General features: G+C 46.0%; 1 long non-coding RNA gene across 1 annotated transcript; it reads left to right on the forward strand.

Moving 5' to 3' along the window:
* Positions 1–1,044: 1,044 nt before the first annotated feature.
* LOC311134243 lies at positions 1,045–25,100 on the forward strand. The gene is made up of 6 exons (XR_014613659.1): positions 1,045–1,256; positions 15,376–15,575; positions 15,680–15,738; positions 15,823–15,881; positions 16,051–16,104; positions 24,787–25,100. It is a non-coding gene; the product is annotated as an uncharacterized lncRNA (long non-coding RNA).
* The last annotated feature ends 899 nt before the right edge of the window (positions 25,101–25,999 follow it).

Here is a 25,999-nt window from a genome sequence, read left to right on the forward strand (position 1 = left end):
TGTCTTATATCGATCGCGGTTATAATATCGTTTAGGACCTTTAGCGTGGCTGAGGTGCACCCATGACCAGCTCGGAAACCAGATTGCATAGCGGAGAAGGTACGGTGGGATTCGAAATGGACGGTGATCTGTTTGTTAACTTGGCTTTCAAATACTTTCGAAAGGCAGGGCAGGATGGATATAGGTCTGTAACAGTTTGGATCTAGAGTGTCACCCCCTTTGAAGAGGGGGATGACTGCGGCAGCTTTCCAATCTCTGGGTATCTCAGATGATACGAAAGAGAGGTTGAACAGGCTAGTAATAGGGGTTGCTACAATTTCTGCGGCAAATTTTAGAAAGAAAGAGTCCAGATTGTCTAGCCCAACTGATTTGTAGGGGTCCAGATTTTGCAGCTCTTTCAGAACATCAGCTATCTGAATTTGGGTGAAGGAGAAGCGGGGGGTGCATGGGCAAGTTGCAGTGGGGGGGGGGGGGGGCAGAGCTGGTGGCCGGGGTTGTTATGTGGGCAGCTTGTCTCTCCCTTTTCTGTTTCCCTTCCTCCTTGTTTTGTCCCCTCTTTGTCTGTTGTATCTGTATGTGTGTTTGTCCCCATTATGTTGGTGCGTCTGCCGGTGTGGGTCTGGAGTGGATCGGGGGGCGTGCTCAGGATCTGCCTCTCCTGTGCAGCTGCGGGTTGTTTCCAGTGATTCCTGCCTACGCAGCTGCATCCTATTCTCTCATCAACCTGCACTACTAATTCCTGGGCATGGCTCTCCACCGGCGCCAGATCGTTGTTCTTACTAGAGCGGTAACTTGGCTCACCAGTAGAGTTTAATTGTCTTTGTCTTCAGCCTGGCTCTTTACTCTCCTTAACCTGTCGTTTGTTTTGTCTTCAGTTCAGACATACCTCCCAACCTGCCTGCCTGCCTGCCTGCCTGCCTCAGCCTCTCCTTCCTCCGGAGCCGACTAGCACACTCTGTTCCTTTTCTTCAGTTGTTTTTGGACTAAGACAAATTGAACTTTTATTAAAATAATTTTTGTTTCTTCCACTCCCTTAGTCGTGTTTTGTTTCTCTGAGTGCCGGGAGAGGCGTCGGGAGAGAGGCGGTCAGCCACCTCTAGGAGGACGAGTTCCCCAGCCTTCAACCACTCGAGTCTCGCCTCCCCAGAGCCGGCAGCTTCTTGTTCCTGATCCCATCCCGAGCACAGAGGAGGAACCAATGCAAGTGGGTCGAGCTCGACTACCTCCAGCGGAGCGGCAACGGCGCCTCCAGGCGGGTGAGTGCCTGTACTGTGGAGACGCCACACACATTCTGGCTTCATGCCCTAAGCGACCAAAAGACAAGGCTCGCTCGTAACGGTGGGTCTACTTGCGAGCCCAGAGTTAGATCCTGAACCCATCATTCCCAAGTACCTGTAACCTTACGTTTCCAGAGTCATTCCCTGCCACTCTCAGCTCTCATAGACTCAGGTGCAGAAGACAACTTTATTAGCCACCAGTTCGTTACACAAGCTCGTATCCCCGTGGAGCCACTACCTACCCCCATTCGAGTCACAGCCCTTGATGGGCGCCTCCTCGCGGAGATAACTCATCAAACCACCCCCGTTTCCCTAGTGATTTCTGGCAATCATTGTGAAAGCATTCAGTTAAGAGTTATGTCTGGCTCAGCTACCCCCCTAATACTTGGCTTCCCCTGGTTGGCTCTTCACAACCCACAAATTGATTGGACACGTCACACCATTCTCAGTTGGAGCACTAACTGCCATTCAGAGTGCCTTAGGTCAGCGGTTCCCCCCACTAAGTGTAACCCAACTCATCCCTCAGCTCCTCCCGATCTGTCATCTGTCCCCAAAGAATACCATGACTTAGCTGAGGTTTTCAGTAAGGACAAGGCTCTGTCTCTACCACCACATAGGCCTTATGATTGCCCTATTGAACTGCTTCCTGGTGCTCCCTTGCCCTCTAGTCGCTTATACAATCTGTCCCGACCGGAAAGAGAGGCAATGGAGCAGTATATTGGTGATTCTCTGGCCTCGGGCATAATCCGTCCCTCGTCGTCTCCTTTGGGTGCAGGTTTCTTTTTCGTTGAAAAGAAAGACAAGTCGTTACGCCCCTGTATCGATTTCAGGGGTTTAAACAACATAACTGTTAAAAACAAGTATCCCCTTCCACTCATCAACTCAGCTTTTGAACCTCTGCATGGCGCCACAGTTTTCTCCAAGCTCGACCTCAGGAACGCTTATCACCTTGTCAGAATCCGAAAGGGAGATGAGTGGAAAACCGCTTTCAACACTCCACTGGGGCATTTTGAGTATTTGGTCATGCCCTTTGGGCTCTCTAACGCCCCTGCTGTATTCCAAGCCATGGTGAACGATGTTCTTAGGGATTTTTTGAACCGTTTTGTCTTTGTATACCTGGATGATATTCTTGTTTTTTCCAAGTCACCCGAGGAGCATGAGTCACACGTCTGTCAAGTCCTTCAACGGCTCTTGGAGAATAAGCTGTACGTCAAAGCAGAAAAGTGTGAGTTCCACAAACGTTCCTTGGTTTCATCATTGAGAGCGGGCAGGTGAAGGCGGACCCCGAGAAGATCCGGGCAGTGACGGAATGGCCCACACCCACCTCCCGTAAGCAACTTCAACGATTTTTGGGCTTTGCTAACTTCTACCGTAGATTCATTAAGGGTTTTAGTAAAGTGGTGGCACCCCTTACTAGACTCACATCCCCAAAAGTCCCTTTTCTGTGGTCCCCTGAGGCGGAGCAGGCGGTAGGGGTTTTGAAGGAACTGTTTTCCACCTCCCCCGTGTTGATACACCCCAATACCTCTCTGCAGTTTATTGTGGAGGTGGACGCGTCTGACTCAGGTGTGGGAGCAGTCCTCTCCCAGTGCTCCCCCACTGACCAAAAGCTTCACCCCTGTGCTTTTTTCTCCAAGAAATTGTCACCCACAGAACGGAATTACGACGTTGGAAACTGGGAACTGCTGGCGGTCAAGCTAGCACTAGAAGAATGGCGGCACTGGCTGGATGGAGCTGAACTGCCTACCACAAAAACTTGGCTTACATCCAAGCCACTAAGAGACTCAACTCACGCCAAGCCAGATGGGCCCTGTTTTTTAGTAGGTTTAACTTTATTCTAACATACAGACCGAGGTCAAGAAATGTTAAACCAGACGCTTTGTCCCGCCAGTTTGCTGACCCTTCGGAGACCAGCGAGCCTGAGGCAGTCCTACCTTCCTCATGCGTCGTGGCGGCAGTACAGTGGGAGATCGAGTCTCTGGTGAAGACTGCACTTGCCACAAACCCGGGACCGGGTGATGGACCTCCCAACCTACTCTTTGTTCCCGAGACGGTCCGGTCTCAGGTGTTGCAGTGGATTCACACCTCCCGTTTTGCTGGTCACCCTGGGATGAGACGCACGTTGACGCTGCTTAAGAGACATTTTTGGTGGCCTTCAATGGAAACTGACGTTCTGGCTTTTGTGGCAGCCTGTTCAACCTGTGCTCGGGGCAAAGCCTCCCATCAGTCCCCTTCGGGGCTGCTGCTACCCCTCCCAGTTCCCAGCCGTCCCTGGTCCCACATAGCCATGGATTTTGTCACCGGCCTACCCAAGTCTGAAGGTAATGATACTATACTTACCATTGTGGACAGATTCTCTAAATCTGTTCACTATATAGCATTACCAAAATTACCGTCTGCCAGTGAGACAGCGGACCTCCTAGTCCAACATGTATTCCGTCCCCATGGAATACCTGTGGACATCATATCTGATAGAGGCCCACAGTTTACTTCCCGTGTTTGGAAGGTTTTCTGTTCTGCTTTGGGTGCTTCCGTTAGTCTGTCCTCAGGGTTTCATCCCCAGACCAACGGTCAAACAGAAAGAGCCAATCAAGACCTCGAAGCAACCCTTCGTTGTGTGGCTGCTCAACATCCATCATCCTGGGCCAAACATCTGCTTTGGATAGAGTACGCCCACAACTCCCTCACCACCTCTGTCACCGGCCTTTCACCCTTCAAAGTAACCATGGGTTATCAACCCCCTCTGTTTCCTGCTCAGGAGAAGTAATTGGCTGTTCCTTCGGTTCAGGAGAACCTCCGCCGCTGCCAGAGAGTGTGGAGCGACGCTCGGGAAGCGTTGCTTCGGACCACCGACAGGAACAAGACGACAGCGGATAGGAGCAGGACTCCCGCACCTGTGTTTCATCCTGGTCAAGAAGTTTGGCTGTCATCAAAGAACGTACCTCTTCGTACCAAATCACGCAAGCTGTCTCCTCGGTACCTGGGTCCGTTTGTGGTGGAGTCCATCGTTAACCCCGCTGCGGTTCGTTTGAAGTTACCTTCAGCCATGAAGATACACCCTACTTTCCACGTCTCCGAACTGAAACCTGTGTCCTCCAGCCTTTTGTGTCCGCCGGCAGATCCACCTCCACCTGTTTGCCTCATTGACGACCATCCGGCCTACACCGTCAGTAGGCTCCTGGACTCTCGGAGACGGGGTAGGGGTCTCCAATACCTAGTCGATTGGGAAGGTTATGGACCAGAGGAGAGGTCTTGGGTCACTAAGTGTTTTGTGTTGGATCCTCAGCTGATCACGGACTTCCATCACGACAACCCTGACAGGCCTGGTGGGTCGCCAGGTGGCGACCATTGAGGGGGGGGGGGTACTGTTATGTGGGCAGCTTGTCTCTCCCTTTTCTGTTTCCCTTCCTCCTTGTTTTGTCCCCTCTTTGTCTGTTGTATCTGTATGTGTGTTTGTCCCCATTATGTTGGTGCGTCTGCCGGTGTGGGTCTGGAGTGGATCGGGGGGCGTGCTCAGGATCTGCCTCTCCTGTGCAGCTGCGGGTTGCACTGCCTGCCTGCCTGCCTGCCTCAGCCTCTCCTTCCTCCGGAGCCGACTAGCCCACTCTGTTCCTTTTCTTCAGTTGTTTTTGGACTAAGACAAATTGAACTTTTATTAAAATAATTTTTGTTTCTTCCACTCCCTTAGTCGTGTTTTGTTTCTCTGAGTGCTGGGTTTAACCATAGCTTAACAGGGGTAGAGGTAGCCAGGTGGAAAGCATGGCCAGCCGTAGCAAAATGCTTATTAAAATTCTCGATTATCGTAGATTTATCGGTGGTGACAGTGTTTCCTAGCCTCAGTGCAGTGGGCAGCTGGGAGGAGGTGCTCTTATTCTCCATGGACTTTACAGTGTCCCAAAACTTTTTGGAGTTAGTGCTACAGGATGCAAATTTCTGTTCTATCTTTCAGTAGAATCGTGGAAGGATGGGGCCAACGTGGAGAAGACAGGGTTGGGTGTCTGGGATGATGGAGGTCAAACACAACAGATGGTGCACAGCACTTAAAATGGTGGAAAACCAAAATCCCTATCATCAGACGACATGTGCAAAGAGGTTCCACCATTCTCTTTTAATACCCCTTTTTCGTGATATTGAATTGGTAGTTAAAGTCTTGTCCCATCGCTGCAACTCCCGTACGGACTCAGGAGAGGCGAAGGTCGAGAGCCATGTGTCCTCAGAAACACGACCCTGCCAAGCCACACTGCTCGCTTAACCCAGAAGCCTGCCGGACCAATGTGTCGGAGGAAACAACTGGCGTACGAAGTCAGTGTGCATGCGCCCGGTCCAACACAAGGAGTCGCTAGGGCGCGATGGGACAAGGACATCCCGGCCGGCCAAACGATCTTGTCTCATCGCTGCAACTCTCCAACGGGCTCGGGAGAGGCAAAGGTCGAGTGATGCGTCCTCTGAAACATGACCCACCAAACCGCGCTTCTTAACACCCGCTCACTTAACCCGGAAGCCACCTACACCAATGTGTCGGAGGAAACATCGTTCAACTGACGACTGAAGTCAGCCCGCAGGCACCCGGCCCGCCACAAGGAGTCGCTAGAGTGCAAGTAAAGCCCCCCTGGCCATACCTTCCCGTAACCCGGACGACGCTGGGCCAATTGTGTGCCGCCCTATAGGACTCCCAGTCACGGCCAGTAATGACACAGCCTGGGATCGAACCCCAGGCTGTAGTGACGCCTCAACACCGCGATGCAGCGCCTTAGACCGCTGCACCACTCAGGAGGCCCCTGCAAGCTCTATTTAGCCAAAAACAACCGAATATCAACCTTTTATTTCTATCAACCAATACGATGTCTTTGGAACTTCGATCCTACAGCAAATTAATGTGTTTCATTCTTTTGACAGGGTTATAAGCATGTTTCACCTACTACAATCAAAAACATAGCAACTACATATTCTCTCTTTGAGTAGGCTAAACTAGCTAGCTAAGTGAAAGTACAACAAAATACAACCAGATATAGCTAGCTCTTTCTCTTGCTTCTCCAAAACTGTTCAACTATTGTCTTTCTCTCTCTTTGAGTCAACTACTCACCACATTTTATGCACTGCAGTGCTAGCTATCTGTAGCTTATGCTTTCAGTACTAGATTCATTCTCTGATCCTTTGATTGGGTGGACAACATGTCAGTTCATGCTGCAAGAGCTCTGATAGGTTGGAGGACGTCCTCCGGAAGTTGTCATAATTACGGTGTAAGTCTATGCAAGGGTGTGAGAATCAAGAGCTTCCTAGGTTTTGTATTGAAGGCAATGTACCCAGAGGAGGACAGAAGCTAGCTGTCCTCCGGCTACACCATGGTGCTACCCTACAGAGTGCTGCTGAGGCTACTGTAGACCTTCATAGCAAAACAGTGTGTTTTAATCAATTATTTGGTGACGTGAATATATTTAGTATAATTGTATCTAAAAATGATATGAAATTCACTGAGGAGGATGGTCCTCCCCTTCCTCCTCTGAGGAGCCTCCACTGGTGTAAAGTTTGACCATAGCCTGAAGGTTGGGAGGGGCAGTTCCCCTTGCTGCTCTATTGGCAAGCAACAGGGTCTTGAAGATGATGTGAGCTTCGACTGGAAGCCAGTAGAGTGTGCGGAGGAGTGGGGTGATATGGGAGAACTTGCGAAAGTTGAACACCAGGTGTGCTGTGGCGTTTCTGGATAAGTTGCAGGAGTTTGATGGCACAAGCGGGGAGCCCAGCCAACAGAGAGTTGCAGTAAGGCCCCGGGAGGATGAGCAGCTCCGTCTTGTCGAGGCTGAGCTTGAGGTGGTGGGCCGACATACAAGTGGAGATTTCTGCCAGGCACGCAGAGATGCGTGTCGCCACTTGGGTGTCAGAAGGGGGAAAGGAGAAATGGTAGTTGAGTGTCATCCCCATAGCAATGGTAGGAGAGACCATGTGAGGATATGACAGAGCCGAGCGACTTAGTGTATGGAGAAAAGAGTAGAGGGCCTAGAACCGAGCCCTGAGGGACACCAGTAGTGAGAGCACATGGGGCAGACACAGATTCTCACCACACCACCTGGTAGGAGCAACCTGCCAGGTAGGATGCAATCCAGGAGTGTGCAGAGCCTGAGACGCCCAGACCTGAGAGGGTGCAGAGGAGGATCTGATGTTTCATGTTGTCGAAGGCAGCTGATAGATCTAGGAGGATGAGAAAGAGGAGAGAGCCTCTGTGACACAGAGGAGAGCGGTCTCAGTTGAGTGAGCTGCCTTGTAGCCTGACTGGTTAGGGTCAAGAAGATAATTCTGAGAGCGATAACTTTTGGAAAGAATAGACAAGGGATACTGGTCTGTAGGTTTTGACGTCCGAGGGGTTGAGTGTTGGTTTCTTGAGGAGGGGAGTGACTGACCATCTTGAAATTGAGGGGACACCAGTGGTCAGGGATAAGTTAGAGGGAGGGGAGGAATGGTACAAGGTCTCCAGAGATGGTCTGGCAAAGGGAGGAGGGGATGAGTCAAGTGGGCAGGTTGTCGGGCGGCTGGACATCACTAGTCGCAGGATTTAATCTGGAGAGAGAGGGGAGAAAGAGGTCAAGGCATAGGGTAGTTCTGTGTGAGTGGGACCAGTGGACTCAGTAGGCTGAGTGAATGAGGAGCGGATGTCGTCAACCTTTTTTTCTAAGTGTTTGACGAAGTCGTCCGCAGAGAGGGAGGAGGGAGGGGGAGGAGGGTTAAGGAGGGGGGAGAAGGTGGAGAAGAGTTTCCCAGAGTTAGCAGCAGAGGCTTGACATTTACAGTGATAGAAAGTGGCACATGACCATCTGGGTAGCGTTGGAAGAGATGGCGAGAAAAGGAAACAAAGTAGTGATCAGAGAAGTCAAGGGGGGTTTCAGTGAGGTTAGTAGGCCTCTAGTAAAGATGAGGTCAAGCATATTGCCTACCTTGTGAGTGGGAGGGGACTGTGAGGTCAAAAGAGGAAAGGAATGGAAAGAAAGAGGTGGAAAGAAATGAATCAAAGTCAGGCATTGGGAGGTTGAAGTTGCCCTGTACGATGAGTTGTGAGCCTTCGTCGGGAAATTAGCTAATCAAGGTGTCACGCTCATTGAGGAACTGTCCAAGGGCACCAGAGGGTTATCCTATGAAGCAGGTTTGAGGAGTTAGGTAAGTAATTTGGCCAACTATTGAGTTCAACTCGGGATAATCAGTCATACAAAAGTGGCTTACCTTTTAGCCAGGTACATTTCTATGGCAATGAATCCTTCAGAACTAACCTGCTCCAGGGCAGGCAAACTCAGAGCTAACTCCATTTATCCTGAATGAAGTGTCTGAGCCACGAGTTGAAGACCAATGAAATCAGATACCCTCCCTCTCGCAAAGATTGTGTCATCATCCCCTTCATTTGAGGTAGATGACTGATTAAATATTTTATTAATTATTTTAAACAAATGTGTAACAAAATTGTAATGTTATAGGGCTGGCCCCATGTAGTCGACTGGTCGATTGTTTGGTTGATAGGTTGTTGGTCGACAGATTCTTTAGTCGAGCAGCAGCAAAATAAAAATATATCATCATGGTGTACAAGGCACCTGTCTGATTCGCGCCTGTCTGAGTGGACTGATCCATTGTGGAGGCCATGTGGATGGCACAGTCCATCACTCTAAGACATGTGCTACTGAAATTGTATATGTTTATATTACATGAGAACAATGGTGCAACACTAATAAAAATAATATTATTTTATAAGAAATGCGCGTTCTCCCGCATTGCATGTGGTCACTGTCCACAGTTCAGAAACACATCAGTGCGCTGTTGAATTGGTACCTTTTCATAGACAATGTTGCTATGTGCATAATAGCAAAGTTAACCAGCATATTGGTGTTGAGAACAATGCAGCAGAGGCAACAGCAGAATGAGGAGATGAGAGAACAGCCCTTGCCCTATTGTCTAAGAAAAGTGAAGAGAGAGGAAACCAACTTAATTAGGTATATAATCAATAGCCTAACTGTTAAATGTGCCTGGCTTTATAAATCAATATACTGTATATCTACAGAAATAAGACAGATCCTGCCTCTGTAGCCTGTTTGAGTGTTTGTTTAATAGCCTACTGATTCCGTGAGCACCAAGCACCAATTGTCAAGTAAACAATTTCACAAATTCAGCTGTTTTAATTATTTGATTTGCTGCAATAAAGGCTTTACACTTTTTATTGTTAGAACAGCTTCTCTGATATTATTTATAATTTATTTAGTGTTGTTTACACTGTTCCAAATTGTCCGAAAAATAATATTTATAATAATACTAATAACGATCCTTTTTCTTGATCTCCTTCTTATTGTTAGTATTACTATTATTATAATCATCATACTGTAAGTAATGTAATTATCATTAGTATGATTAGTATAGCAGCCTTGTATAACCACCATTGAGCTGTAGGCCTAAGAGCGCATTCTGTTAAGTCTTAATACCGTAACTTACTTAGGCCTATATTTCAATACTTCTATAGGCTACTGTATCAATCAATCATTCATTTGTTAATGTCATCACACAGCATACGAGTAATTCATGATTTTAAATGCAATCAAGCATTTTAGTTTTTAAATAAAAAAAGTGACCCTTGAATAATTAGCTTAAACAATAAATAAACCATTCCATTTCGGAAATTGCATTCACGAATGAAAGCGACTGTTTTCAGTCTTTGCTGTAATAAAGGCTTAACAAAAATAAACGTTACAACAGACTCTCTGGTGCGCTTAGAAATTATTTAGTGTTGTTTGTTCCAAACCGTCAGAAAGATTATATTGTAATCTATACAGCACCTGTTTGGCACACATAATATGCACACAGCACTTGCTCCTTACCCTCCTCTTCTTGATCTCCAGTAGTTTCCACAAGTCAAATGTATTCCACACATCTGACTTTCCCTTTACCTCCTGATCAACCAGTAAACATTCCCCCGTTTTGAGTTTATTTGTAACTTCCTCTGCATCCATTTTGCTGTCACGTGTTACGGTGTTCAGAGTTTGTTATAACTGATTTATTGATGTGATTATGATATGCTATAGGTCAGGCCCTATTGGTCACATGCATGCGATGCATTCATGTGTCACGTAAAGAGAGCAAGGGTTGAGGGAATAGGGAATGTTTTTCCTAAAAAAAGGAGGGATTTTGTTTAACAGAACTTTTCAGTCAGAAATGGCTGTAATTATGTTGTAGCTTCAGCAACACAGACAGTGCTATAAACACTGATGTTCTGTGGTGGTCGCTGCACCAGGGAGGAGAGAGAGAGAATGGGTGCTAGTCACACAGTCACTCGCTGTCTTTTTTTAAAAACACAGGGCAGCAAGTCTGAGCCTGGCCCAGCACCATCAAATAAATTGCTGGTCGGACTCCCTCTAGTCATTTGTGTCTTAATTATTTAATCAAACAGTGTGCTTAAAGCATCAGACAAACTCAGTGAATATAGTTGATTTGATGAAAAACATAGAATGTGTGAATATGTGACTCACCACCTCGATTTTGTCATATGTAGCAACATTTGAAATGCTGTTTTTTCAATTGGATAAAAGTAGAGACTTTGAGAGCTACAAAATGGTATATCATACACTGCATTTTTGAGGAACAGTGGGAAAGTAATTATGCTTTGAAAGTTGATAAACTTGTAAACTCCCTTTTGAGAAAATGGCATTTGAATGTTTTGGTATCTAGTGAAGAGCTTTTTGTCTACACACATTCAGCATCGTTCACACCATCTTAAGCTTTAGCCCCACCCATCTCGTTCCGCTCTCGGAGCGTTCAGAGCGCACATTTGATGCTCTAGCCGATGACATGAAAACAGCCTAACCAGCTCAGCTGGCAACAATTTCATTACGCTTTTTTGCCGACGTTTATTGACACCAGCCATATTCAACAGGTGTTGTACACTTTAGCTTAAGACATGTAGCTAGCTAGCTAGGTAAACAATGAACCTAGCTAGGTAAATAGCTTAAGACATGTAGCTAGCTAGCTAGCTAGGTAAACATTGAACCTAGCTAGGTAAACAATGTATTTTACCTGTATACATCATCATGCCACCGCTGCCCTTAGTTTGAAGATGTAATCCGGAGACAGGTGTTTTCGCCATCTCTTTAGCTATCATACCCTAATTCCACTGATTTCAAAACTCGATCTTCCAGAAAATGGAGAGCAACACTTGTGCAGCTCCACTATACGATTCATTTTTTAAAAAGCCGCGTTCGAGAGGATTACCAACACAGACTGCCCAGCTCAAATAGACCAATCTGAACTCCTCTCTCGGCATGTCCAGCCCACTCATTATCTCAGCCAATCATGGCTTGTGAGAAGGTTGCTGTCTTTTTCTGTGGCTTAACCAACAAGGCTCATAATTTAACAATTGTATTCGTATTTACAGATTGTATACAAGTTTGTTATTAAGGCACATGAAAGTTCACATGTTCCAGAGGCATTTCTGCCAAAAACTTTGATAAAAATATAAATAAATGTTCAAATGGCTCTCCTGTGAAGTCGTGACTTGCGACTTACGCCTATTTTCCTGAAACGTGTCACATATATGGAAAAATACACGTTTAAAAATGTCTACCATCGATTGGTCGAAAGAACAGTTGACTCTTGGCCGACCAAGATTTTCTTTAGTCAGGGACAGCCCTAAATGTTAAAATCCCTATCACATGACACATTTAGTAATGACAGCATTTGCTTTCCAAACTGTATGTTTTTTGCATGATTGTATTTTGAAATTTGGGAAAGGCAAATGACAGCCGCAACCAACCATAAACATATGATCCATAGATGGCAGTTCCCATTCAAGTCAAGACTGGCAGCCATTGCTAGTGTACCCACGAGTTTAACAGTCAAATTGCCAGGTTTAGAGCTTTCAAAACCCTTCTATGGATTATAGGTATATGGCCACAAAGCAACAAGCTCTTCCACAGATAGGAGAAGGAGGATGGGAGGGGGAAAAAGGTGCTTGTGCATTGATAAGCACACCAAAGACGACATTAACGATAAGTAATAAAATAAAGACGACACTTCTAAAAGCCTATTTCAACCATAGCCTGCTGAATTTGCAAGAAAACTTTTCTTTCATTTTGATTTCGGCACAAATTAAAATGTGGCACTGACTCACCCATGGATTGATGTTTCAGCAATGTCTCAATGAAGAGTTCGGCATTCGACTCGCCATGTACGTCATGCACGCGCATTTACAAGCTTGCTAGAGTTAGCGGCAGGCGGACGAGCAATATCCATCGTCGTAGTATGGATGAAGCTATTTGAAGCTGGCTAGCTTTATAAAAGCCTGAGTAGATCTAGCTTGATTCGTAGTATACCACTCATAGTATACCATAGATGACAACAATGTTAAGCTTGAGTGTACAAGTGACAGCATGTAATTTAAAATGAGAAGAGAGGTGGAAAAGAGAACCTTCACGTAGGAGAAATAAGTAGCCCTGTGTCACCACCGTGACAACCAGATGCTCTTGGACTATGAGAGAACACATAGTCAGATGACCAGAGAGCAGCTGGAGTAGCAGTGTTCTCTGGGGTAATCCATGTCTCCGTCAGGGTCAAAAAGTGTATGGACTGAAGGGCGACATAGGCTGAGATCAACTCAGCCTTCAACTCAGCCTTCTTGACCACAGATCGGCAGTTCCAAATGCAGCTGGAGACTAGGAATTCCACATGGGTTTTGTGCGCACTGCTGCGCAGGGTAAACTAAATTAGAAGTCCATATTATGGTAAGAACAGCTAATCAAAGAGAAACGACATTACATCATTACTTTAAGACATGAAGGTCAGTCAATATGGAACATTTCAAGAACTTTGAAAGTTTCTTCAAGTGCAGTCGCAAACACCATCAAGTGCTATGATGAAACTGGCTCTCATGAGGACCGCCACAGGAATGGAAGACCCAGAGTTACCTCTGCTGCAGAGGATAAGCTCATTACAGTTACCCGCCTCAGAAATTGCAGCCCAAATAAATACTTCACAGAGTTCAAGTAACAGACACATCTCAACATCAACTGTTCAGAGGGGACTGTGTGAATCAGGCCTTCATGGTCAAATTGCTGCAAAGAAACCACTACTAAAGGACACCAATAAGAAAAAGAGACTTGCTTGAGCCAAGAAACACGAGCAATGGACATTAGACCGGTGGAAATGTGTCCTTTGGTCTGGAGTCCAAATTGTAGATTTTCGATTCCAACCGCCGTGTCTTTGTAAGATGCGGTGTGGGTGAACGGATAATCTCAGCATGTGTATTTCCCACCGTACAGCATGGAGGAGGAGGTGTTATGGTGTGGGTGTGCTTTGCTGGTGACACTGTCTGGGAAGCTGGTTGAGAGAATGCAAAGAGTGTGCAAAGCTGTCATCAAGGCAAAGGGTGGCCATTTGAAGAATCTCAAATATAAAATATATTTTGATTTGTTTAACACTTTTTTGGCTACTACATGATTCCATATGTGTTATTTCACAGTTTTGATGTCTTCACTATTATTCTACAATGTAGAAAATAGTAAAAAAATAAAGAAAACCCTTGAATGAGTAGTGTATAATTTTTTTTAATTGATGGTTACTTTATTTTCATGCCGGTCTTCATCCATAACCATCAGTTATGCTGTTATATGGTAATTGTGCCTGCCCTATCTCCCATCCACAACCCATCACTCTGTCTCCTGTCGCTGACACGTCTAATCCTTGATCTAGCTAGAACATACCCTGAATTAAAATATAAACGCAACATGCAACAATTTCAAAGACTTCACTGAGTTACAGTTCATATAAGGAAATCCGTCAACTGAAATAAATAAATTAGGCCCTAATCTATGGATTTCACTTGACTGGGGATACAGATTTAAAAAAGGTAGGGGCGTGGATCAGAAAACCAGTCAGTTTCTGGTGTGACCACCATTTGCCTCATGCAGCGCAACACATTTCCTTCACTATAGAGTTAATCAGGCTGTTGATTGTGGCCTGTGCGAAGTTGCTAGATATTTGAGGGAACTGGAACACACTGTCGTACACATCGATCCAGAGCATCCCAAACATGCTCAATGGGTGACATGTCTGGTGAGTATGCAGGCCATGGAAGACCTGGGACATTTTCAGCATCCAGGAATTGTGTACAGATCCTTGCGACATGGGGCCGTGCATTATCATGCTGAAACATGAGGTGATGACGGCGGATGAATGGCACGACAATGGGCTTCAGGATCTCGTCATGGTATCTCTGTGCATTCAAATTGCCATTGATAAAATGCAATTGTGTTCGTTGTCTGTAGCTTATGCCTGCCCATACCATAACCCCACCGCCACCATGGGGTACTCTGTTCACAACGTTGACATCAGCAAACCGCTCCCCCACACGACGCCATACTGCCATCTGCCCGGTACATTTGAAACCGGGATTCATCCGTGAAGAGCACACTTCTCCAGCATGCCAGTGGCCATCAAAGGTGAGCATTTGCCCACTGAAGTCAGTTACGAAGCCAAACTGCAGTCAGCTCCTGGTGAGGATGAAGAGCACGCAGATGAGCTTCCCTGAGACGGTTTCTGACAGTTTGTGTAGAAATTATTTGGTTGTGCAAACCCACAGTTTCATCAGCTGTCCAGGTGGCTGGTCTAAGACGATCCCGCAGGTGAAGAAGCCGGATGTGGAGATCCTGGGCTGGCGTGGTTACACGTGGTCTGCGGCTGTGAGGCACGTTGGACGTACTGCCAAATTCTCTAAAACGATGATGTAGGCGGCTTCTGGTAGAGAAATTAACATTAAATGATTTGGCAACAGCTCTGGTGGACATTCCAGCAGTCAGCATGCCAATTGCACGCTCCCACAAAACTTTAGACATCTGTGGCATTGTGTTGTGTAACAAAACTGTAACCCTAACCCAACATTTGAGAGAAATAAGCTTTTTGTGTGTATGGACAATTTCTGGGATCTTTCATTTCAGCTCTTGAACATGGGACCAACACTTTACATGTTGCATTTATATTTTTGTTCAGTATATATCACCAAACTCCTTAGCTACCTGTCTCCTGTGAATCCACACTATTGTAATTCACTCTATTTATATTGCTATGGTGTTATCCCCCTCGACAGGACACTAACATGCAGGAGAAGATAGACGTTGAGATCTGCATGCGGGACGGGGCCTACAAGCTCCCGGTGGCCAGCACCATAAAAGAGTAGATCCTGAATGCCTCCAAGAACCTCCTGACCTGCAACTCTCGGATCAAGGCCTACAAGACAGAGCTGCACAAGAAGGAGGACCACGATATGAGAGTCAAATCTCTGAGGAGGTAAAGATAACGGACCTTCTATTGTGTCTGTTTGTGTGTTTATTTTTGTGGAGTCGTGCTCCATAAGTGAAGTTGAATTTATAATATGTTTTGGTCTGCCATAGACTATCAGATCCTGTTTCGAATGATCATGTGGCCTGAAGTGGAAAAGTGGCCTTGTCTGGTAAGATCCTTTTTTTCTGGAGTCATAGAAGAGAACAAGGCCTACAGTGAAGTTGAATTTACAATATGTTTTGGTCTGCCATAGACTATCAGATCCAGTTTCAAATGATCGTGTGGCCTGAAGAGGAAAAGTAGCCTTGTCTGGTAAGATCCTATTTTTTGGTAGGAGAAGAGAACTATTAATATCCTGTATCCTATCTTTCTTTTTCCTTGTAATGTCATGAAGATATTGGAGCCGAGCAGCATGCCTTATAACCATTGTTGGAGAGAGTAAATAATTTACTGACAGGTTTGTCTTTGTCCCACACTGTAGGGCTGCAGATGCCGTTGATGTGGAAAGATTCTGACCACTTCAATAACAAAGAACGTGAGTAGCTTATGTCATTTGTTGTTTTCAGTGAATGGAAAGGAAAGCAGATGTTTGTTCAGGGAAAAACAATAACAGATGCTGTAGAAATTCAGTTCATAGAGACTGAACCTAATAATTAAAGCAATTCTCATATACAATATTCAAAATATGTATTCTGAGTCTGGATGCTGGAGCTGATCGTGGACTACAGGAGACAGCAGATAGAGCTTCAAGGTCCTCGGCGTGCACATCACTGAGGACCTGAAATGGTCCCTCAACACCGACAGTGTGGTGAAGAAGGTGCAAGAGCACCTCTTCATCCTCAGGAGGCTGAAAAAATGTGGCTTTGCCCCTAAGACCCTCACAAACTTTTACAGATGCACCATCAAGATAATTCTGTCGGGCTGTATCACCACCTGGTATGGCAACTGCACCACCAGCAACCGCAGGGCTCTCCAGAGGGTGGTGTGGTCAGCCCAGCGCATCACCGGGGCATGTAATTTTCAGGACATTTACACTTTAATAATTTAGCAGATGCTCTTATCCAGAGCGACTTACAGGAGAAATTGGGGTTAAATGCCTCGCTCAAGGGCACATTGAACTGATTTTTACCTAGTTGGCTCGGGGATTCGAACCTGCGACTTTTCAATAACTGGCCCAATAACTGCTAGGCTACCTGACTCCCTGCCGACATCTAGATCACCCGGTGTCACAGGAAGGCTAAGAAGATCGTCAAAGACCTCAGCCACCCGAGCCACGGCCTGTTCACCCCGCTACCATCTAGAAGGTGGAGAAGTACACGTGCATCCAAGTTGGGACCAAGAGACTGATAAACAGATTCCAGGCCATCAGACTGTTAAAATCACCACTAGCCAGCCTCCGCCAATACCCTGCCCTGAACCTTAGTCACTGTTACTAGCCGGCTACCACCCGGTACTCTAACCTGCACCTTAGAGATTGCTGCCCTATGTACATAGTCATTGAACACTGGTCACTTTAATAATGTTTACATACTGTTTTACCCACTTTATATGTATATATTGTATTCTAGACATGGCTCATCCTATGCCTTCAGAAAGTATTCATACCCCTTGACTTCTTCCACATTTTGTTGTGTTACAAAGTGGGATTAAAATGGATTTAATTGTCATTTTTGTCAATGATCTAGACAAAATACTCTAATGTCAAAGTGGAAGAATAATTCTAACATTTATTTGTAAAATTAATGGAAAAGAAAACACTAATGTGTCTTTTTAGATAAGTATTCAATCCCCTGAGTCAAAACGTGTTAGAATCACCTTTTGCAGCGATTACAGCGTTGAGTCTTTCTGGGTAAGTCTCTAAGAGATTTGCACACCTGGATTGTACAATATTTGCCCATTATTCTTTAATACATTATTCTTTAAAACATTCTTCAAGCTCTGTCAACATAGCTTCAATCTAAGCCTACTAGAAAGTATGTGCCCTCAGGCCTGGAGGGAAGCAAAAGTAATTCCGCTACCCAAGAACAGTAAAGCCCCCCTTTACTGGCTCAAATAGCCGACCAATCAGCCTGTTACCAACCCTTAGTAAACGTTTGGAAAAAATGGTGTTTGACCAGATAAAATGCTATTTTACTGTAAATAAATTGACAACAGACTTTCAGCACGCTTATAGGGAAGGACATTCAACAAGCATGGTACTTACACAAATTACTGATGATTGACTGAGAGAAATTGATGATAAAAAGATTGCAGGAGCTGTTTTGTTAGACTTCAGTGCGGCTTTTGACATTATCGATCATAGTCTGCTGATGGAAAAACGTATGTGTTATGGCTTTACACCCCCTGCTATATTGTGGATAAAGAGTTACCTGTCTAACAGAACACAGAGGGTGTTCTTTAATGGAAGCCTCTCGAACAGAATTCCCCAGGGAAACTGTCTAGGCCCCTTACTTTTTTCAATCTTTACTAATGATATGCCATTGGCTTTGAGTAAAGCCAGTGTGTCTATGTATGCGGATGAATCAACACTATACACGTCAGCTACTACAGCGAGTGAAATCACTGCAACACTTAACAAAGAGCTGTAGTTAGTTTCAGAATGGGTGGCAAGGAATAAGTTAGTCCTAAATATTTCAAAAACGAAATGCATTGTATTTGGGACAAATCATTCATTAACCCTAAACCTCAACTAAATCTCTTAATAAATAATGTGGAAATTTAGTAAGTTGAGGTGACTAAACTGCTTGGAGCAATCCTGGATTGTAAACTGTCATGGTCAAAACATGTTGATACAACAGTAGCTAAGATGGGGAGAAGTCTGTCCATAATAAAGTGTTGCTCTGCCTTTTTAACAACACTATCAACAAGGCAGGTCCTACAGGCCCTAGTTTTGTCGCACCTGGTCTACTGTTCAGTCTTGTGGTCAGGTGCCACAAAGAACAGGGCACCACAGCTGGCCCTTAAATGTACACGGAGAGCTAACAATAATATGCATGTAAATCTCTCATGGCTCAAAGTTTAGGAGAGATTGACTTCATCACTACTTGTTTTTGTAAGAAGTGTTGACATGCTGAATGCACCGAGGTGCCTATTTAAACTACTAGCACACAGCTCGGACACCCATGCATACCCCACAAGACATGCCACCAAAGGTCTCTTCACAATCCCCAAGTCAAGAACAGACTATGGGAGGCGCACAGTACTACAGTGAGGGAAAAACGTATTTGATCCCCTGCTGATTTTGTAAGTTTGCCCACTGACAAAGATATGATCTGTCTATAATTTTAATGGTAGGTTTATTTGAACAGTGAGAGACAGAATAACACAGAAAAATCCAGAAAAACGCATGTCAAAAATGTTATAAATTAATTTGCATTTTAATGAGGGAAATAAGTATTTGACCCCTCTGCAAAACATGACTTAGTACTTGGTGGCAAAACTCTTGTTGGCAATCACAGAGGTCAGACGTTTCTTGTAGTTGGCCACCAGGTTTCCACACATCTCAGGAGGGATTTTGTTCCACTCCTCTTTGCAGATCTTCTCCCAGTCATTAAGGTTTCGAGGCTGACATTTGGCAACTCGAACCTTCAACTCCCTCCACATATATTCTATGGGATTAAGGTCTGGAGACTGGCTAGGCCACTCCAGGACCTTAATGTGCTTCTTCTTGAGCCACTCCTTTCTTGCCTTGGGCGTGTGTTCTGGGTCATTTTCATGCTGGAATACCCATCCACGACCCATTTTCAATACCCTGGCTGAGGGAAGGAGGTTCTCACCCAAGATTTGACGGTACATGGCCCCGTCCATCGTCGCTTTGATGCGGTGAAGTTGTCCTGTCCCCTTAGCAGAAAAACACCCCCAAAGCATAATGTTTCCACCTCCATGTTTGACGGTGGGGATGGTGTTCTTGGGGTCATAGGCAGCATTCCTCCTCCTCCAAACACGGCAAGTTGAGTTGATGCCAAAGAGCTCGATTTTGGTCTCATCTGACCACAACACTTTCACCCAGTTCTCTTTTGAGTAATTCAGATGTTCATTGGCAAACTTCAGATGGACATGTATATGTGCTTTCTTGAGCAGGGGGACCATGCAGGCGCTGCAGGATTTCAGTCCTTCACGGCGTAGTGTGTTGCCAATTGTTTTCTTGGTGACTATGGTCCCAGCTGCCTTGAGATCATTGACAAGATCCTCCCGTGTAGTTCTGGGCTGATTCCTCACCGTTCTCATGATCATTGCAACTCCACGAGGTGAGATCTTGCATGGAGCCCCAGGCCGAGGGAGATTGACAGTTATTTTGTGCTTCTTCCATTTGCGAATAATCGTACCAACTGTTGTCACCTTCTCACCAAGCTGCTTGGCGATGGTCTTGTAGCCCATTCCAGCCTCGTGTAGGTCTACAATTTTGTCCCTGACATCCTTGGAGAGCTCTTTGTTCTTGGCCATGGTGGAGAGTTTGGAGTCTGATTGATTGATTGCTTCTGTGGACAGGTGTCTTATATACAGGTAACAAACTGAAATTAGGAGCACTCCCTTTAAGAGTGTGCTCCTAATCTCAGCTCGTTACCTGTATAAAAGACACCTGGGAGCCAGAAATCTTTCTGATTGAGAGGGGGTCAAATACTTATTTCCCTCATTAAAATGCAAATCAATTTACAACATTTTTGACATGCGTTTTTCTGGATTTTTTTGTTGTTATTCTGTCTCTCACTGTTCAAATAAACCTACCATTAAAATTATAGACTGATGATTTATTTGTTAGTGGGCAAACGTACAAAATCAGCAGGGGATCAAATACTTTTCCCCCTCACTGTACATAGAGCCATTGCTACATGGAACTCTATTCCATATCAGGTAACTGATGCAAGCATTAGAACCAGATTTAGAAAACAGATAATATTACATCTTATGTAACAGCGGGGACTGTGAAGAGACACATACAGAGGTACAGACACACACACACACACACACAGGCACACACACGTACACACAGACTTAGTATTGTAGATATGTGGTAGTAGAGTAGTGGCCTGAGGGAACACGTAATGTGTTGTGAATAGTGTTATGAAATGTAATGTCATGTAATATATAGTAATAGTAATAGTAATATGCCATTTAGCAGACGCTTTTATCCAAAGCGACTTACAGTCATGCGTGCATACATTTTTGTGTATGGGTGGTCCCGGGGATCGAACCCACTACCTTGGCGTTACAAGCGCCGTGCTCTACCAGCTGAGCTACAGAGGACCACTATATTAAATTGTATATAACTGCCTTAATGTTGCTGGACCCCAGGAAGAGTAGCTGCTGCCTTGGCAGCAGCTAATGGGGATCCTTAATAAATACAAATACAAAAGTTGGTTGTTGATCCTTGCTTAACAGCCATTTTCAAGTCTTGCCATAGATTTTCAAGCAGACAGGAACATTAAATGTTGTCTTGGTAAGCAACTCCACTTGGCCTTGTGTTTTAGGTAATTGTCATGCTGAAAGGTGAATTTGTCTCCAAGTGTCACGATCGTTGACTGAAGACACGGACCAAGGTGCAGTGTGATAAGCGTACATACTTTTATTAACGTACTTAACGACAAAAATAACAAACAAACGATACGTGAAGTCCTGAGGATATAACACAACAAACCTTTACGGATCAAGATCCCACAAAGACTAGTGCAAAACAGGCTGCCTAAGTATGGTCCCCAATCAGAGACAACGAGCTACAGCTGCCTCTGATTGGGAACCACCCTGGCTAACATAGATCAAACGATCTAGAACAAAAACATAGAAAAACTAAACATAGCAAATCCACACTCTGGCTCAACATTTAAGAGTCCCCAGAGCCAGGGCGTGACAGTACCCCCCCCCACCCCCCCAAAGACACACAAACACAAGAGGGTAGGGGCCGAGGCGGATCCGGCTCCGGGCGTGACTACCACTCTCTCTCCACCCCCCCGTTGCGCCCCTGATCTGGTCCCGCTGGCCGGAGCTGGACTGGACACCGGTGGAGCGGATTGCTCTGGCTCCGGAGTGGATCCGCTGACTGGAGTTGGACCGGACCCCGGTGGAGTGGATTGCTCTGGCTCCGGAATGGAGCAGCTGACCGGTGCCGGACCAGGCACCGGTGGAACAGGCACGGGCCGTGCCGGACTGGACACACGCACCACTGGCTTGGTGCGGGGAGCAGGAACAGGCCGGACCGGGCTGGCGACGCGCACCACTGGCTTGGTGCGAGGGACAGGAACAGGCCGGACCGGGCTGGCGACGCGCACCACTGGCTTGGTGCGAGGGACAGGAACAGGCCGGACCGGGCTGGCGACGCGCACCACTGGCTTGGTGCGAGGGGCAGGAACAGGCCGGACCTGGCTGGCGACGCGCACCACTGGCTTGGTGCGGGGAGCAGGAACAGGCCGGACCGGGCTGACGACGTGCACCACTGGCTTGGTGCGGGGAGCAGGAACAGGCCGGACCGGGCTGGCGACGCGCACCACTGGCTTGGTGCGAGGGACAGGAACAGGCCGGACCGGGCTGGCGACGCGCACCACTGGCTTGGTGCGAGGGACAGACACAGGCCGGACCGGGCTGGCGACGCGCACCACTGGCTTGGTGCGAGGGACAGGAACAGGCCGGACCGGGCTGGCGACGCGCACCACTGGCTTGGTGCGAGGGACAGGAACAGGCCGGACCTGGCTGGCGACGCGCACCACTGGCTTGGTGCGAGGGATAGGAACAGGCCGGACCGGGCTGGCGACGCGCACCACTGGCTTGGTGCGAGGGACAGGAACAGGCCAGACCGGGCTGGCGACGCGCACCACTGGCTTGGTGCGAGGGACAGGAACAGGCCGGACCGGGCTGGCGACGCGCACCACTGGCTTGGTGCGGGGAGCAGGAACAGGCCGGGCTGGACTGGGAACACGCACCATTGGCTTGGTGCGGGGAGCCGGAACGGGCCGGGCCGGACTGTGGAGGCGGACTGGAGGTCTGGATCGGAGAGCTGACACAACCCGTCCTGGCTGAATGCCTATTTCCACACAATATGTGTGAGGCATCAGCACAGGACGTACAGGGCTGTGCACTCGTACTGGCGCTACAGCACGTGGCACTGGCGCAGGATATACGGGACCGAGGAGGGGTACTGGAGGCCACGAGCGTTGAGCCGGCACACCCCGTCCTGGCTGCATGCCCACCTTAGCACGAGACATGCGTGGTGCTAGCACAGGACGTACAGGACTGTGCCGGAACACTCGCAGCACAGTACGTGGCTCCGCCAACCACCCTTTTAGCCCCCCCCAAAAAAAATATTGGGGCTGTCTCTCGGGCTTCCTCCCCGGCCGGTACCCTCTGCTTTGCCGCTGCTCCTCTCTGTAGCGCGCCTCCACAGTCTCCTCTCCTGGCTGGGCATTCACCTTTGCCCATGGCCCTTTCCCCGCGAATATCTCCTCCCAAGACCACCATTTGCCCACCTGCGACATCGCCATCTTCTCCTCCTGGGCACGCTGCTTGGTCCTCTTATGGTGGGATCTTCTGTCACGATCGTTGACTGAAGACACGGACCAAGGCGCAGCGTGATAAGCGTACATACTTTTATTAACGTACTTAACGACAAAAATAACAAACAAACGATACGTGAAGTCCTGAGGTTATAACACAACAAACCTTTACGGATCAAGATCCCACAAAGACTAGTGCAAAACAGGCTGCCTAAGTATGGTCCCCAATCAGAGACAACGAGCTACAGCTGCCTCTGATTGGGAACCACCCTGGCTAACATAGATCAAACGATCTAGAACAAAAACATAGAAAAACTAAACATAGCAAATCCACACCCTGGCTCAACATTTAAGAGTCCCCAGAGCCAGGGCGTGACACCAAGTGTCTGTTGGAAAGCAGACTGAACCAGGTTTTCCTCTTGGATTTTGCCGGTGCTTAGCTGTATTATTATTTTTTTATTTTATTTTATTTATGCCTTAGTCCTTGCCGATGACAAGCATACCAATAACATGATGCAGCCGCCATCATGCTTGAAAATATGAAGAGTGGTACTCATTGATGTGTTGTGTTGGATTTGCCCCAAACATAACACTTTGTATTCAGGACAAACGGTTAATTTCTTTGCCAATTTTTTGCAGTATGACTTTAGTGCCTTATTGCAAACAGGATGCATGTTTTGAAATATTTTTATTCTGTACAGGCTTCCTTCTTTTCACTCTGTCATTTATGTTAGTATTGTGGACTAACTACAATGTTGTTGATCCATCCTCAGTTAGCTCCTATCACAGCCATTAAACTGTAACTTTTTTAAAGTCACCATTAGCCTCATGATGAAATCCCTGAGCGGTTTCCTTCATCTCTGGCAACTGTTAGGAAGGGTGCCTGCATCTTTGTACTGACTGGGTGTATTGATACACCATCCAAAGACTAATTTATAACTGAATCATGCTCAAAGGGATATTCAATGTCTGCTTTTTGTTTACCCATCTACCAATGGGTGCCCTTCTTTGCGAAGCATTGGAAAACCACCCTGGTCTTTGTGGTTGAATCTGTGCTTGAAATTCACTGCTTGACTGAGGGACCTTACAATTATCTGTATGTGTGGGGTACAAAGAATGGGTAGTAATAAAAAAAATCATGTTAAACACTATTATTGCATACAGAGTGAGTCCATGCAACTTATTATGTGACTTGTTAAGCACATTTTTACTACTGAACTTATTTAGGCTTGACATTATGAGGTATTGTGTATAGATCAGTGACACAAAATCAAAATGGTATCCTTTTAAAATTTGGGCTGTAACACAACAAAATATGGAAAGAGTCAAGGGGTGTGAATACTTTCTGAAGGCACTGTAACTACTGCTGTACACACCTTTTCTATTCATATACTGTCCATACTGTCTATACACAGCAGTATATAATCATTTTCTGCACCTGCGATAACATCTGTTTACCAATAAACTGTTGATTTTGATAGTGCAACACTTTTCGATATACCGTAGTTATGATTGTGAATCCTGGTTTTAGGCTCACGGCAGATTGCGCGGGTTATGGACATATCGATGACGGACATTTGTTTTGAGGGTGTAACAATTTTGTAATTATTCACAACAAATACAAACTCATATTGTTGAAATGGGATACCTTGGTTCTATGACTACAGGACCCTATCATATTCTCTCCAGCCTCCTGTTAAGTGTTCTGAGTCTGACATTTCCATCCTGATTCACAGCAACGAGGTTGGTCCTGCCTTCGAGCTGAAGGTGGAGCTCTATAGCTGTAACATAGAGGAGGACACCACCCTGGTCAACACCCCAAAGAAACTGGCCAAGAAGTTCAGCAACTCCTTCGGCAGGGCCTCTGGGAGGAAACTCTGCCCCCTGCTGGACGCTGGAGACCCGATTCTTTCCTGCAGTCCAGCCCAATACCCCTATATGTGTGCTGTTGTTAAGGCCCAGAGTTTTCCATGGTCACGTCTCGTGGTCAGGAAAAACGATAGGTGCTGATTATACAGTGGGGTCCAGCATTATTGGCACCCTTGATAAAGATGAGGAAAAAATACTGTATAAAATAAATAATACAAATACTGAGCTACATTGTATGCTCAAACAAATGGGAAAATCATATTATTTTATACTATTACAACTGCTCAGAGAAAAATGTTTTGTTTAACAAGTAAAAAACTAATCTAGAAAGGATAGGGGTCAAAATTAATGGCACCCCTGTTTTCAGTCCTCCATCACCCTACCCTTGCGAGGATAATGACACAGCCTTTTTCTAAAATGTTTTATGAGTTTGGAGAACACATTGTGAGGGATCTTAGACCATTCCTCCATACAGAATATTTTCCAGATCCTTGATATCCTTTGTCTGCACTTATGAATGCCCTCTTCAATTCAAACCACAGGTTTTCAATGACGTTCAAGCCCAGAGACTGAGATTGTCATTGCAAAAAAAATATTTTGTGTTCAATTAACCATTTTTTTGTGGATTTTAATGTGTGCTAGCACCGCCTGGAGTTTGATAAAACGGCATTGGCACTTCGATTGGAACCAGTGCTATGTTTAGATGACATGAAAATAGAGCTCTTTCGCCATGCACACCAGTGGTGGTGAAAAACGGAATCATATGCAGAAAAGTACCTCCTACCCATAACCGTGGGAAGTAGGGGTGCTGAGGGTGCTGCATCACCCCCTTGAAAAATTGGAATAAAAATAATAAGATATATATATCATATATTTTTTCACAAAAGTAGTGCAATGGGCCTTTAATAGTCCTGCATTAGCGGACCATCTGCAGCACGGGCAAAAAGTTTTACCCTATAACCACATATTATATTGTCTTTGATTTTGCTGATATGCAGTTTGGGTGAGAAATTATAACATACTTAAAATAATAATACAATAAAATAAAACATTATTTTAACATGGAGTCACATTGAGACA

The sequence above is a fragment of the Coregonus lavaretus genome (assembly GCF_964263955.1).
Source record: "Coregonus lavaretus genome assembly, chromosome: 1".
In the NCBI taxonomy this organism is placed as follows: domain Eukaryota; kingdom Metazoa; phylum Chordata; class Actinopteri; order Salmoniformes; family Salmonidae; genus Coregonus; species Coregonus lavaretus.